General features: G+C 39.2%; 1 protein-coding gene across 3 annotated transcripts in view; it reads right to left on the minus strand.

The window, feature by feature from the left end:
- Positions 1–15,900, minus strand: part of MAMLD1 (mastermind like domain containing 1) — a 249,857-nt gene that overhangs the window by 114,672 nt on the left and 119,285 nt on the right. The window contains exon 4 of one of the 3 annotated variants that reach the window (XM_072929165.1): positions 11,519–11,592. The exons of 1 other annotated variant lie outside the window; for it this stretch is intronic. The gene's annotated coding sequence lies outside the window, so the exon portion shown is untranslated. Of the gene's footprint in view, positions 1–11,518; positions 11,596–15,900 lie in introns of all 3 variants that reach the window. One more of the 3 variants, XM_072929166.1, reaches the window with a different exon arrangement.

The raw sequence follows: 15,900 nt of genomic DNA on the forward strand, positions 1-15,900 counted from the left end.
TTAAGAGAAGAATTGAGAGACTAAGAGAGCAGGTGCTGCTGCAAGCTCAGATTGCCAAAGAAAATCACTTTATAGAAGCCCATCAGAAGCAGTCTGACTACAGGATCTAATAGAGAGGGCAGTGTATGCTCATTGCTTCTCATTACCTGATTGTGAAATCTTTAGTTTAGGAGAGCTCTTATTGAAGTCAATAGGGATTTTCCCAGAGTCAGACTGCAGGATTGGGACCACACTGTGCCATTATGGTAGATATCACAAAGACCAGGCTGCCTATATTAGAGTTTTCAATGGCAGCATCTGATCTGAAGCCAAATGAATTTAATAGAACACTTTCCATTGATTTCATTGCAGATCAGACCAGGGGATGAGTCACCTAATGGCTGAAATAGTAGAATGAAGCATCCTTGAAGTTAACAGGTTGTGAATATATATATTCTCTCCCTCAAGGAAAAAAAAAAACAAACCAAAAATACCCCAGTTATTAAGGACTATGAAATGATAGCACAGAAAGGAAAAACACCTAAGCTGCAATCAGCTGGAATGATGTGCATCCTACTTGGTATTTCAGGGCATCATTTATTGATTTTTAATGGAAAAATGTTAAGAGGTCAGAAGCAAACATCTGCACACCACTGCACATCGAGCAGTACCAATGAAGTCAATGATGCTTGATCCATTTGTGCAGAAAGACTAAGGCCAATGCTTCCAACACCAGTTGTCCAAGACTTGTCCTGCTGGGAGGTCTCTTGAGCCGTGGCTCTAGGGGACCCCCTTGAAATCATTGCCAATGTATGCAAGCAAGAGCATTTGCCTCAGTCAGCAATTTGCAGGACACCAGCCTTACTCTGTGTGATCCTTGGGGCAGAGGGGGTAATGTATCTGCATTTATATAGATGCCCCAGTCCTATTTAGAATTGTAGGTAACAGCATAAAAGCACGCAGCTTCTTTCCAGAAAAACTAAGAGAAGGAATACTAGAGGATATTTTAGAGGACTTGTCTGAAAACACTGACTTCAGGAAGAAACTTTCCCCAAACCCTTGTATTCCTACTAGGTTTTTAAAACGCAGTCCCACCTTCCTACTCACTCCAATAAAAATTGTAACCAAGATAAGGCATTTTTACTGGGTTGAATCTTGGTTTTTCCCAGTGAACTAATCCCCTTCTGGAAGTTCACCTTTGCTAGGAGAGATGCGTTATCTCTTTGCCATTGCTGCAGCTTTGTGTTAGCAGTTACCTTTGTATTGCCCAGAAGACAAGAACATGGACTTTACAGAAAAGAGAGATATTCAGAAAGAACAAGTGACAGAAAGATGGATGTGCAGTAATGAAGCTTCTTTTTCCAACTTAGCTCTCTGTTCTCTCTTGTGAGTGAGCCCAAACCAGTAAAGCATTCTCATAGTCTCAACTGTACTGCTTGATATACGTGTGTGAATCAAAGCAGATGAAACTATAGTCCACAAGAGCTGCCTTCTAGCATATAGGATTTTTTCTTAAAAATATAATGAAAAGATGATTCTCTTGTAGTATATATTCTATGTTTGCAAATGCACTATTGTTTGATATGTGTTAACTTCCCAGGGTTCCTAGCATGCACTACTGCCAGTAACCAGCCCTCTCAAATGAGCACACCAGTCAAGATGAGATTGCCTCTGAAAAATAAAGAAGCTCATCTGTACAATCTGTCTTTCTGATGCCCCCTCCCCATCTTAGATGCTCTTTTAGAGAAGTAAAGAGCCTTTTAAGCAGTTGCTTCCTTTCCATCCCTGTTCTTTTCTAATAGGTGATGGCTCAGTCCTTGAGAAGGGTACTGAACTGGAGTCAAACTGGAGATTCCCCATGCATCTACTTCTTCACTTGCCAGCTACTGTAACACTGAATCATCTTCCAGGCTAAATTCATTACATGGAAGTCCTTTTATGAAAACTGGTACATATTATTATGGTATCAATGTCTGATACCATTTTAAGACAAGTCTTAGGGCAAGATTTTCTCTTCACTCCTGAATAAGGAATGAGTAAATATAACTGCTCTTCTAGGTGCACTTTCCTCGGGAAGCAAACCTAGACTTTCTACACCAAAATCCCTAAGCACCATTATCTCACATGAGAGGACCCAAGCTATGAGGTGGATGAGAAGCCATAGCAGATTGAACCCTCTGTGCACATACAATTGGGACAAAGAGCCATACAAGTCGGGATTACACATGCGTGCATAATTATATGTTACCCAGCAATTATGTGGAGAAAGCACTGCCCATCCAGATCTGCAACAGCTACTGTGCACACACACAAAGCATCTACATGCTGCCTTATTGAGGAACAGGAATAAAACAACTTAAAAAAAAAAATCACCAAAGAGGACAAAAAAAGCATATGTTAAGGTATGATTGACAGCTGCCATAATGGACTGTCATGTCAAAAGAACTGCCTTGCTAATTCTCTTACATAATGAGCTAGATGCTAGGCTCTCCTTGCAAGTTTGATTGTGCACCCTTCCATCAATCTTACCGACATCTTGGCATCTAAAGTACAGCAAAACCACTTAACAAGGGCTCTTTAAACAGGAAAGAGGAGGGATGTCTCTGTGTATTAAATGTGATGTGGAGGTTGCTATGGTAAATTTGAACATGAGAACATTGCAGTGCAAAATTCCATACTGGTGGCTAGAGCTGAGGCTAGCCATGCCTCCAGGTTCTTTAGGAATACTTGGATTGCATTATTTGATCCGTGAAAAAATATGATTCTGGTGCCACTTTCATGGTAAGGATAAAAAAACCTGCCTTTGTCTAATTCTTTTCTCTGTGTTCATCTGTCCCCAGAGTATTGATGAGAAGTATCCAAAATGAGTTGTAGTATATTCTCTCTGCAGCTTTCAAATATGGGGCTCCATCCCCCAAGACTCCTTCAGTAACTAGGACTGGAAATATATATGCATTTCTCTTTTTTTTTTTTTTTTCACTTCGTCTGGTTGTCACAGTTACATAATGCTGCCAGTTGTAATCGCAGCTCAGTGGTGTTGTTAGGCAACTCCGTTAGCTTTAGTTATTGAATTGAAAATTGCCATATAGGTGTCGACTATCTGCCCTGCAGTTCTGGTGATTATAGCTTTAACTATTGGCACTTGCCTCATTACCAGTTCTCCAAGTTCCCATTTTGCTTGCCAGATTTATAATCCACAGAGCCCCTTGAGCTGTGAACTGCTCCCACCCAAGCAATTGGAGATTAATTGCCAGCTCTGCTCCAGGGCCCTGTAGCAGAGGGGGACTGAGCTGCTCATCAGAGTGAAGTTTAGTGTATAAACATTTACTGGGATTTACTGTTCTCGGGGTTATTTCATGTTTCCCTTTTAGAAGAAATTCCATAAAAAACCTACTGATTTCCCAGCTCCATCATGACATTTTTGTACATTTTTGTTGTTTCTACTCATTTATTATTGCAAAAGTACCAAAATAAGTAACACACTACAAGCTCACTAATATCTCCACCATGGCCATAGCACACAGGAGCTTCCACCACCATTATGCCTACTTTATCCAGTGCCTTTGGAATTATTATTGTTTATGCTTGTTCCATTTATCTGTTTCTTCCATTTTTTTCTTGATCACATTTTAAAGTTTTAATCATCAGTTTAGCCTATATTCCCTTTTGGTCAAGAAACATTCCTCTCCACAAAGTATCATTTTTTGCATGCACGATTCCATTGTTCTCCCTCTGCAAAAATCAAACTGTCTGGCAGACAAGTCCTGGGCTGACTGAGCACAAATGCTGATCTGACTATTCAGTATGATCCTCACAACTGGAGTTATTTTCAACACCCTCAAACTTCCCTCTTTCCAGCACTTGGCTGGTTTCAGCTTTCAGGGGTTTTGTGCAATTGCTAACAACATTAGAGCCTTCTCTGTGCTTTTGTTTAAACACATTTAACAGGATTCTTGACTTTCTTTAACTCAAAGATATTCTCCTAAGGCACCTCCCACCCATGGCTCCAGAAATCAACCCCATTCTTTGCACAGCATCTCTGACAACAGCACCAATTCTGTCTCACCCAGCCAACCTCTACAGTTTTCACAGTCAAAAATACCAGCCACAAAGAAACAAATTTCATACCTGAAATATAATTTCTCAAGCTCTGTCAGTACAACACTTGTTTAGCTGGGACTTCTTACTCATCTCATGTTCCCATATCTCCTCATTATAGTCCCAGGCTCCTCTAGTGCTTCTTCTTATTCAGCCTTTTCTCTCACCTCTTTCCCAGCAGCACCCAGGAAGCCTCAAAAGCTTCATGTCCCTGCAGGACCCTCCCTTATTTGCCACAGCTGTTGCCAATTTACTGCTTTAACTGCTCAATTATTAGCATTGCACCAAGATATTTAAAAGCTTGTGGCTGTACCTTTTAAATTCATGGGGTTAGAGGTGACTTTCTGAAAGCGTGAACAGATATGGGGAAGTTACCAAGTCGGTTTTATTAACTTTAATTTTCATTGCTGTCCCTTATTTCTTTAACACTTCTGATAAAATTTCCCCCAATATTTCTGTGTGCATTTTTCAAAGCTGTATGTCTGTTTTGGCCACATATTTTTTCAATTTGCTTATGAACACCTTGGTAACAAATCCATCCTCTGGGTTCCTGAATCCTGCTCCCATATACAACAAATCTTGCCCATTCTGCACATCTCAGTTTAATTGAGTGAGATATTTGCACAGGCACTGGGAGTGAAATTTGGGGTGGCAAGAATATTTATGTGATGAAAGTACATGTTACAGACTGTTCAGCTCCTGATTACTAGCTGTCACAGGCCTTCTTGGTGATCTTGGATACTGCTTTATTCCTTTATGACTCAACTTCCTACCTGTAAAATGGTGAGGATAATCTGTTTGGAATGAGTGGTGCTTGTGAGGTTGTAGGGAAAAAGCTACTAGACAGGAAAGTAAATAGAAAGATAAAAAGATCTTTTGCTCTCATCTGTTGGAGTAAGTTTTTTTTTTTCCACCTAGCCCTCTTCAGAGTACTTGAAAGTGAAAAAAGAATTGTGTTTCTCAGTGGGCTAGATAATCTCAGCAAGAGCATTTCTCCATTTTTAAGAAGTACCTCTCATTTCAGTTGTCATTCAGGGAATCTGTTTTGTTTGGTTTTTTTTCCCCACTTGTGTATCTGTTCTACTTCTAGCTTTGTTATCTTGAGTTCAAAAACATTTCCACTCTTATTATTCAGATGGTTTTGTGTTCAGAACTCCAGACATCAGCACTATATGACTTGTAACACGACATTTAATATTTTTTCAAGTGTACGTTTCTCTATGGGGCTTTTGAAATTGCTTTTAGTAAGGGCAATCTTTAAGAGAAGAAAAAAAAAAATCATGGCTGTCTTGCTTTGCATTACCATGTAAAATCACCTTTCTCCTTTTTGCAGTTTTGTGGTTTCTTCTATGACAGTACAGATTAATGGATGCATTTTTTGTTTCTCAGAAAGATCTAATCATAGCACGGAAAGAGAAGAGAAGCCAGGGAGAAGCCTCTGATCAGCCAACTCTCCCTAGATCAAATGCTCCCTGTTTGGGAACATCTGCCTTAAAACATACCACCTGTTCATAAAAAAATACTGATAATAAAGTGCTCATATGTCAGATAGTGCAAGGAATGTTTAAAAGCTTATAATAAGCATTCCTTGTAAAGTAACTAGGTTATAAATTTAAGCTGAAAATACTGAAGAGCCAAAGCAAGTACATCTGCCTCTGTGGTTGGTATGACAGAATGGCACATGTACAGCCATGAGCACATTATAACATTTGATATTTTTAATCAAATCCCATTTTAAGATGTGATGTGTGTTACTCCACTAAAGGTCATTTTAGTTACAGTAGCATTAAGGGTTTTCAATAAAACATTTTAAATGCCAGTTATATAACTGCTTTTAAAACATTTAACAGCCACATTGGTTACATGACCTGAGACAAAGGATATTTTCTCAGCACTTTGATATATTGTGGCTAGATTATCCTTATGGGAACGTTCAGTTCCATAATGGCCTCAGGTCATCCCATAATATGTGGTATAGGATTTTTTTCACCAAAACAATAATTGCTAATGAAGCCAATGGTGATGGAAGTTCAATGACATGGCAGAGGATGAAGACTGCAGTCAATAATAGCAGCAGACACTGGCCAGTACAAGAAGTTCATCAGCACTATTCAAGGACAAAGAGATGTAGCAATAAGGAACGAACACACACAGATCTGGGTCTTAGCCCTGCATGGACATTACCGAAAAATAACTCAAGGAAACAGAAATTCTTTCCTCCTCTGCATTTCCAAGAGTTTTTGCACCATTAAAATATGCTAAAATATGAGATATATGTAAGACAGGATATGTAGGATATAGTTTCAGGACTTCATAGCCAGGTGTACCTGGGCACATACAGAGATACACCACTCCACACCTCTCCTGTGGGGTGAACAAGCTCCATCTGATGTACAGGAGACTCATGCCAGATCTTATTATTAGGGTAGACAGCAATTTCCTGTTAGGTTCTCTGCAGAAAGGTATCAGTGGAACAGCATTTTCAGCTGTGGCATCTCCCCTGCCATCTCTCAGATGCTGGATCCCACTCCCAGACCCAGCAACCTTTTTGACTTGCAATCCACGTGGCAGATCATCACCCAGTCAACAGGACACATTCCTCTCTGATTCTTTAGATTTTTTTTCTTACTTATCTCTTTGGGTTTTGGGTTCTTGTGGTTACAGCCACCTATCCACCTATTCCTGTGCAATCCTGGACTGTGGAGCATGGATGGTATTGGTAGAGGGTCCTAGCCATGCCTGCAGACTTCTGCTCCCTCAAAGCAAAGCAAGTGGAATTTTTTAAATTAAAAAAAAAAAAAATGTTGCAAAAAGTGAAATAAAAATAATATATCGTTATTTTCTTCTGCTCTTAGCAGAGTTATTTGATGACCTTCTGAGGGTCTGTCCAGCATGAATTATTCTAAGAAAATGCGTATATTTGTTGAAAAGCAATATAAGAAAAACCAACAGCGGCAATCCTCTTTCACTGCTCTTAGGCATCATGTCTTCCTCAGTGACTTCAGGTCATAATGAAATTAAGAAGTTTCTGTGTTTCAGAATAATATCTTTCACAGCCAATTTTATCACGAGCCAATGAAATAAATGTTTCCAAAGTGAACAGCTGGCATCTCTTTTCATAAAAGATTCCCTTTTAGAACACTATTTCCAAACAATATTACAGTGGCTCCATTCACATGGCTATAGTTAAGACTGTGTCAATACTTCTCTTATAAACCTTGTTTTTCAAGGGTTTTTAACTTTACAGCTGAGCCATAATTAGCTGGGATTTGAGTTAAGGCACAAGATTTTAGTCTGTCTGTGACGGCATTTTTGCTAATACTAATAAAATCAGTTTTAAATGGTGGAAAAGTAAAACTCAGTAATTTCTATGCATAAAAAGGATTCTTGAACATTCAACAGCTTTGATTTTAAAAAAGGGATTTTGACAAGTGATTAGAATGTACTATGATCTCCATATTTTTTGTCTTTTTAAAAGAGCAAAAAAAAACCACTTTAGAAACTCAGTTTGACAAACTGAGAAAAAGAAATAGAAATTTATTAGAAATTAATTTAATATAAATTATAAGCATTTAATATAAATTAAAATCGAAGTAGATGGTCATTCCTTAATTTATGTTATTATGAAGAATGAATACAATGGTCTCATTAAAAGGCACAGAATCAAGCTTGTGTTCTGTGATTTTGCTCAGTTCTTGCTGGCATGTAAGCAGAGTTTTTAATACTTGATATCATTTTGTTTGAGTATTTTATGACAATACCAATTTGCATCCTGCCTGTTGTTTTATGGGCATTTCAGTCTCAGCCAATAGCCCACCTTTCTGCACCCCCTGTTTCCAAAGCCGCTCTTCATCACAGTGCAAAATGAACACCGCCTGTTTCTCATTCCAGTCATCCTCAGCTGGGCTCCTCTGCCAGCCCAAGTCACCCTTTCAGCACGAGCCCACCCTGGTTTCTGTCGCTGGGCTCTCCTGGCTGCATCAGGATTGCAAGGCAAGGAGAGCCAGATATGGTTCACTCCCCACACATCTGAATGGCAGCAGCTGGTGGCTGCCCCAGAGAGGGAACAAACAGTGAGGAATATCTGAGTGACACAGGGTGTGTACAGCCAAGGACCTCACCCACAGACAGAGTGACCTGTGCATTGATACAACCACATGACCCTTTCTTCCCTGTGTTGGCACTTCCCGTGTTTCCCTCCTCCTTCCCTTACCAGGCAGTTCTTCATGCACCCCGAATTTGGTAACAATCTTGGCTGAGCTAGGAGACTTTTTCCCTAAACAGGAGGATAATTGGGGTGATTTGGAAATACACCTGTTTTAGCCTAGTATGTTATCTCCAGTGATGCTGAACAGAGCAAAAGGGATAGACTTTCACCTCAGTGTTCCAACACTGGAAACAAACACAAACCTTTAATGTTAGAGTGCAAACAGCAGCCACAGAGCTCTCCTTGTTACCACTGCTGACTGATCTGTTTGGGAATTGCAGGCTAGGATGACTGTATCCCTCTCAGGCCAGAGTTAACTGTATTACACAGTCAGAAGCCTTCCTGAACTCTGGGGCCATCACCCTCCACAAAAGCATGAAGTTAAAATTGTTTCTTGGAATTCAAATGGAATCAATACTTCCCAGGAGACAGATGGGCTTTTCTTTTCTACACTGAGAACAGAATCAGTGTCTGGAATTCTGGTTTAAAGTTTTCATTCAGCTACAGGACACTACCATGAAAAACCAGCAGAGACTGGGCACCTGCTTTTTTGCCTTGATCATAGAATTTGATATTTTATATAAAGGGACCTTGCTGTTGCTCTTGCATGCAGCTTTTTAGACTACACAGTCTGGCTCAGGCAAGAAGGACATGCTTATTATTTTTTTGGAGCTTTTTAATTTTTACGTGTAGCTGAATCCTCTAGGTCAATTGTATCTGCAGGGGTGGGAGAGGAATTTAATTGCTTTTACTTCCTACCTTCATCTCAGGGTGACCAGTCCATTAATAATGCACAGGAAGCAACTAGGAAATGCATGGTAGATTAGGGATTAATTGATATTTGGAAAGATTTCAATCCACATCTGAAGGAAAAGGTTATGCACTGTAGACCAGCTCTAGTTACTATGTGCATTTGATTATTACTTCTTACAGCCCTGCTTCTTCTGGTTTTGGATCTGTTTCCCCCCTTCTTTGGCCAACAAGGCTTTTACAACAATTTCCTTGTTTTTTCTTGCTAGAGGTATTTTCTATGTTTCTGATACACACCACCCAATATCAAATAAATATACATATTCCTCTGTATTTCCCACTAATTATGAGCTTTTTCTGCATTGACACCACCCACAGTTCCGTTATGAACAATTTGACTTTCCAAAATGTTATTGACTTCTCTGCTTAGAAGGTACAAGATTAATAGCTTTAGAGGCAGAAGTCCTTCAATCCATTCACTGAATAGGTGCTGCAAGCTTGCTTCAATGCCTGCAGATGTGCTTCAGCACATCACTTTTAGTTAGAAACATGAGTGAGACACTTCTCAAATCAACAAGGCACTAAAATACAGGAAACAGATGGGTAATTCCAGTGATGTCAGGGCAGGAAGGTATGATTTAGTTGGTTTGAAAAGGACGAGCCTGACAACTCAGCTTGTTTTGCCATAGAAATGATAATGACTTCAGTAACTTAAGCCATTTTAGGGGCTCCAGAACAGCTAATACTGACACCCATAAAACCAGTAACTACTGATAGCAGAACTTGACTCTAGCTGTCATGAAAAAGGGATGAGTGTAAAGACTAGAAGACCCAATAGTAAAGATATATTAGATTATTTTAAGACCTTGAGAAATTCACCATCTTTTCTCAAAGCTAGTTACATTAAAAATAGACTAAAATAAGGAATGTAATATAAATGTCCAGTTACAAGCACTTTGATAATGTTAGGTGAATTGGGCAAAGACCTTTTGAGGACCCCTGGTGTTACAGCAGCTTTTATGATAGTATTTGAATTTGAGAGTAATGGATTCTTCTAAGCACCTATAGCCAGACTATTTGGAAAAGGTTCAGGGCTGCTAAATGCACACTGCAGAGAATATAAAATTTGAGTGGCCAGCTCAATTTAGGACTAAAATGTCAAAGGAGAGGTAGACCTGTGTTTCATCTGTGGTGCCATGAAGTATTTGGAATGCTAATCATGGAAACACTTAAGTACTTTTGTAATAAACTGCCCCTTTGGGAGCAGAGCGAGACTAGTTACAAACGTCTGTCAGGATCCAGTAAGTGGGTAAAGAAACAGTGATGCCGACTGTCCTTTGTAGGAATTGGTTGGGACTGGACAAGTTCATCTCCTGAGCTGGTAAAGGTCACATCATAAGTGACTTTCACAGCCTACCAGTGAGTGTTTTGCACTGCCAATGCAGTTCTGTTTTAATTCCCTCTTTGACAGACCAAGAGAAAGGGAAAGTCATTGAAATATAAGAAGTGCCTCAAGAAGATGCCCTGGAGGAATCTTTGCTCACCTCACCATATCACATGGTCATAACAGCTCTGAAAATGCCACCTTTTTGCCATTGCATGACATCTTATTCTAACATCCTCTGTCTAATGAGTATGAACAGTAAGCAGCATATCCTATATTACAGTACTACATTTAAAAATATGCTTTTTACAACTATTGTTAAGAGCAGTTTTCAAATCCATTCAGTATTTTTAATCTATAGAGGTATTTGGATTATTTTGCTAATTCTGGTTTTATTAATGTATTTGGTGAAGGTTATCTGAGTTTTGTCTCTTAATCTAGGAGACTTTGCAAGCACTATTTGCAAGCACTGATTTATCTGCTTTGATTCATTAAATAAATTAAGAAAGAATTGTAAACTGTAGTGGTGCCACAATGGAGTAGTTATGCTTTATTTTAATTAAAATCAGAATCTAAAAAATATTTTATTCAGCAACTATCTACCTTGTTGTTCTTGACCTAGTTTCTTCAAGTACCTAGAGATTCTGCTAAAGTCTTCTTTTGCTCAATCTGCCAAATCCAGAGCTGCGTTCTGTGTACAGCTCAGACTGCAGGCACATTTTCAGCCAAAAGAATCTGAATTCTCTGGTCACAAGCATTTGTGTAAAGCCAGTGTTGCTTTTAGATAAATCTGCTCTACTTTCCTCAACTTCCAGGCTTTGCAACTTGCTGTGGTTGCAAACTTCCCCTGTAATATTTGAGGAAAGAAGGTTCTTCCATTTCTATTTTACTTTCCATCCTCCATAATCCTTTCCACCCTTTACTTTCCACTCTCCATAATCTCTGCAGGAGCCCAGAGATTGTCATGGGCAAACCTCTGGCTCCAGCAAGTTTTCTGACCAAGAATCACAAAAAAATAACAAAACTTGTGCAATCATCATAGCACAAAGCAATACAGGTTTTTTCAAACAGAGGAAACAAAAGCTAAAAAGTTTCCTTACCTTTGGTGAAACTCCCAGCTATGGGGTTTATGGCTGGGCCTCTGTTCTTAGTCATGCCCAACATATCCTGAGTTCTGCTGGAGAAAGTGATTGTAATTACCAATCAAATAAATTTGAGTTTCCATCACAGCTTATTTTTCATTTTAGTTGGCAGTGATCTCATCCCTCTCAAAACTAGTAACATATTGCCTTGGAGACCACAGGTTACCTGAATGTTGCTAGGATGCACCATTTGCCTGATTCTCTCCTTTTCCTCAGCCACATTGCCCACTCTCTGTGCAGTTAATCCATTTGTATATTGCCATTCTGTACCCCTGTGCTGGGAAGTTCCTAAGTGTCCGTGTTGCTTACCTTCCTTCTCACTGCACTGTGCTTATCTTGAAACACTGAACAGATAATATTTGCATGTGCATTTATTCCCTAGATGGGCTGTGTTGGCCTTTTGTGGGAAATGTTGCAAACAGACCACAAATGAAGTTGATGTGAAACAGAAAAACAGGTGGACAGCATTATATATATGGATAAATTGGGAGGGGATGTGGAAGACAGAACAATCTATACAATCAGTGCAGTTTATCTGATTGACCTGTATTACCACTGGCAGCAAAAAGCTCAAGTTGGGAAGCCCTTGTTGTACTGACAGCAAAATGAAATGGGGTGGAGAAACCTGAATGAACTGAGTTTAAAAAAATAAGTCACCCAACTACCTTTTCCTTTCTAATCATCATGTTTTAATACAACAGAATAAAGTGGCATATAAAAGGGTAATGTGCATTTTCTTCAAGGACTTGTTGAAACCCATAATACAGTAGCTTTGTAATTTACTGGTAATATGTACACAATATAAAGGATCAGGAGCAGAGTACTATCACTATATTTAGAGATAATGCTGCTTTTCTTTCATAGGCTTGATATAAACTTTGATTACATAGCATTTCTTTAATTTGCTGCTATTCAAAAAAACCCTTAGAGCACTGCAGCATGCAATACCTCTCTTTTACATTTGCATTTTTTAATTTGCATTTTTTAATTTCCCAGACTGCAGCTCCACACCTACACAGGCTTCCCCTGTGGGAAGGAATAGAATATATTTCAGTATGAATGATACTGTTTTTCTTCTCAAATAGCTGTAATTATTAATTCCAGAGATTTACAAAAAAATCACTTTGCTACTGTTTCACTTAAGTGTGTAGGGTTTTTTTCCTAACTAACATCAGATGCCAATCTATTGCTCCACTGGTACCCATTTTAAATAGGGCAGCCAAGCAAAAAGTTCAGACTGCTCAAATGACTGGCTGCTGCTCTCAGCAGCCTGCTCGTGCATTCCTTGCATACCCCAAAAAGACTCTGAGTGCAAGAGGAGTTTGGTGCTTTTAAAGGAAGAGCCATTATGTCCATAATATGTTAAGCCCCCCTGTGGCACATTAATGGCAAGAATCTAGACCAGGTTACTCAGCACCACAGACTCTTTACTAACCAGCAGGGACCAGTTTAGTCAATGCCTTTAAACGTGTACTAAACCCTACATTGTAGGAGCTGGGGTATGTGCCTGTGGCCTGGGTGATCCACATTTTAAACCCCACTGTTACTCTCTTGGATGGGAACCTCAGCCCGGATCTCTTCCACCTCTTAAGAGTGTCAGGCTCTTCCAAAACATTCAGAAAAGGAATATCCTATAAAACAATGCTTATATCACTCACGTGGCAAGTGACAAAGTTTGAACGTCTCATCAAGTGATTCAACCACTGGTATTTCACTGCATAAAACATAAATTGTAGCAGTGACACTGGAAGAGGCTAAGAGAGCCCACAGCACTCGAAAATCTTGGTGGGCAGAGCCCTTCTGAGACCTAAATTTTATTCTATATGCCAGAAAGACATTTCGCTCTCCATTTCCTAGATGTCCAATTAGCAGGAAAAAAAAAAAATGAAAAAAAGAAAAGAAATTATTTCTTCCTCACTCTGTTTGGTAGAGAAGCATTAGCTTCCTTTGTGTATCAACCTTCAAGAGAAATTTCAGAATCCCAGGTGACACCTATGCACTCAGAAGCCAGAGAGCTGTCCTTCCCTGGGAAATCTGCTCCTGTCTCACCCAATAGTTCCCCTTTCAGTATGCTGGCTCCTGGGACTGTCATTTTTAACTTCCCCACCTGGTCCAGCTTTGCAGGCAGAATCAGTGCCTAAGCTGGATTTCTCTATCTCACACAGAGTCTTGCCCCTTAAAAGCCTGGGATGCTAAATTTGAGGCATGACATAAAGAGAGAAGGCAACAGGCAAAATTAGACCTGGAAAAAAGATGGCAGCAGCAGGGCAATGGCTCTGCTGAGGAATTTAGCCAAAGTACTAATGCCCGTCTGTTGGAGAGTATCTGTCTCCAGAACAACTCCATCCACAGGCTGAGGCAACAAAATGAATTATTTTACTTTCTCTATCCAAGACCTTGCAAAAGAATATTTACAAACACAGTGTCAGTGTGTTGGGAAGACTGAACATTTGCTCACATGATAAGGTGGGGGAAAAAAAAAAAGCTTGGAAGACTTTATATAACAGTACCATCTCACAACACCTGCCATAAAAATATTTTATTTGTCAGTCTTTTCTTATCCCATGTCTCTTGAAGCTTAGCTAGGTTACTCCATCAAAGGGCAGAAGTAATATCATCACTTCAGATAAAAGAAGAAGAGGGAAGTGTGCTGTACACAATCTGCCCATCACATCAGCTCACAGTTACATTAACCAAAAAGGCACCGCTCTATGAAGAGTTTACAGCTATGGCAATTCATGTCAGCTGCAGCTTCTTCTCAGGTATGGGAAAAAATGCTCCACTCTTACGTGGAACCTATAATTCAAAATATTGTACACAGATTAATTAATGGAATGTTCTTTATGCACATCATTATACTGAGTCAGAGAAAGATTAAATAAATGACAACGCACAAAATTTAATAGACACAGGAAGTAGCAGAGCCATAAGCAACACTGAACTCCTGGATTTCAGAAAAAAAACCAAAAACCCTACTCTAATGCAACTATATCATTTCCCTGTCTTAAAGTATATGTTTCAGACAGCAAATTCTGCTGTACACAGCACTAAGCACATCATCAGCTCTTTGCCGGTACTGAACTGAATAAATAATATTATCTATAATTCCAGTACCATGTTCTAAACCACAAAATCTATTGCAATTTGAAACCTTTTTATTTAACTGACTTTGGTAAAGATAATTCTGAAAGCTGCACTATCTTGGTATGATTAATTAATATGTAATAATAATGATAATCATGACCAATAATGCTGCTTTAATAGGGATTTAATCCTACAGATCATTTTATGAAAGCACTTTGATAATAATGAGTATTTATTCTTACACTGTGTTTTCCATGTTAGCAACTTCAAGTACCATGATGATTAATAAGGCTAAAGAAATAAAGAGATATAAAAAAATAACAAGCTTATGAGATGGCTAATATGCTGAGCTTATTTAATAAACCTTACAAAATATAAAACTGTAAAGGACATTCTCTTGGGAGAAGGGAAAAAAAAACCCCAAACATAAAACCCCTTAAGGCTATGTCAGCAGGATTGAATTGACCTGTGTATCACTGTCATTTCCATTGTCACTTTAGCAAACAAAATAAAATAATAAATAGCATTTAGTGCATTATGGGTTAGGCTGTCAGCTGGTGTAAAGAGGTGCACTGGCATTAATCTAAAGGAGATGTGCATCTGGCCCAGCATTTTCAACAGCCTGAATAAGCATAAGAAAATACCTAATATGTCTTGTCCATGATGACTTCAACACCCAACAGAGGAAGGACACGTACTGTCAATGCTCACATCCTCTGGTGACAGTGGATATACTCAGCTACTTAGCTAAGTATTGGGACTGGGCATACTGAGATCTTTCAGGGGCTTTTTGGCTGCAATAGAAGTGTCTCTTGCTTTCCTTCTCTTGTGTTCCCACTCCTGCAGCTAAGCCAAAGGCTTTGGTATGACCCAAGGTAGATTTTCATATCAGGCCAATAGAAAAATTTACCTGGTCCAAAAAAATCCTCCATAAGGGATCCTTTTAGTTTACAAAGAATTGCATAGGCAGCATTTTGCCAAAATAGCTTAGAAAGGAAATCACCTGAGTTGGCACAATTTATAGCAGCAAAAGAAAACTTCTGCAGGATGGTTTATATAATTAGAGAAGTCTGGTTAGCAATACAGGCAGTTTTTATACACAGTACACAATCCTTATCAAAAAGCTTTTACTGGTTTGACTTCCCTGGCAAAGCCTTGGAAGTAGAGACCAATTTTAAGATATCTATTCACCAGCAAAGGTCTCTCCTGGAAGGTGAAATTTCTTGGGTTGAGTAACTTTCTACTTTAAAGAGTCC

Source organism: Taeniopygia guttata, chromosome 4A (assembly GCF_048771995.1).
Source record: "Taeniopygia guttata chromosome 4A, bTaeGut7.mat, whole genome shotgun sequence".
NCBI lineage: Eukaryota > Metazoa > Chordata > Aves > Passeriformes > Estrildidae > Taeniopygia > Taeniopygia guttata.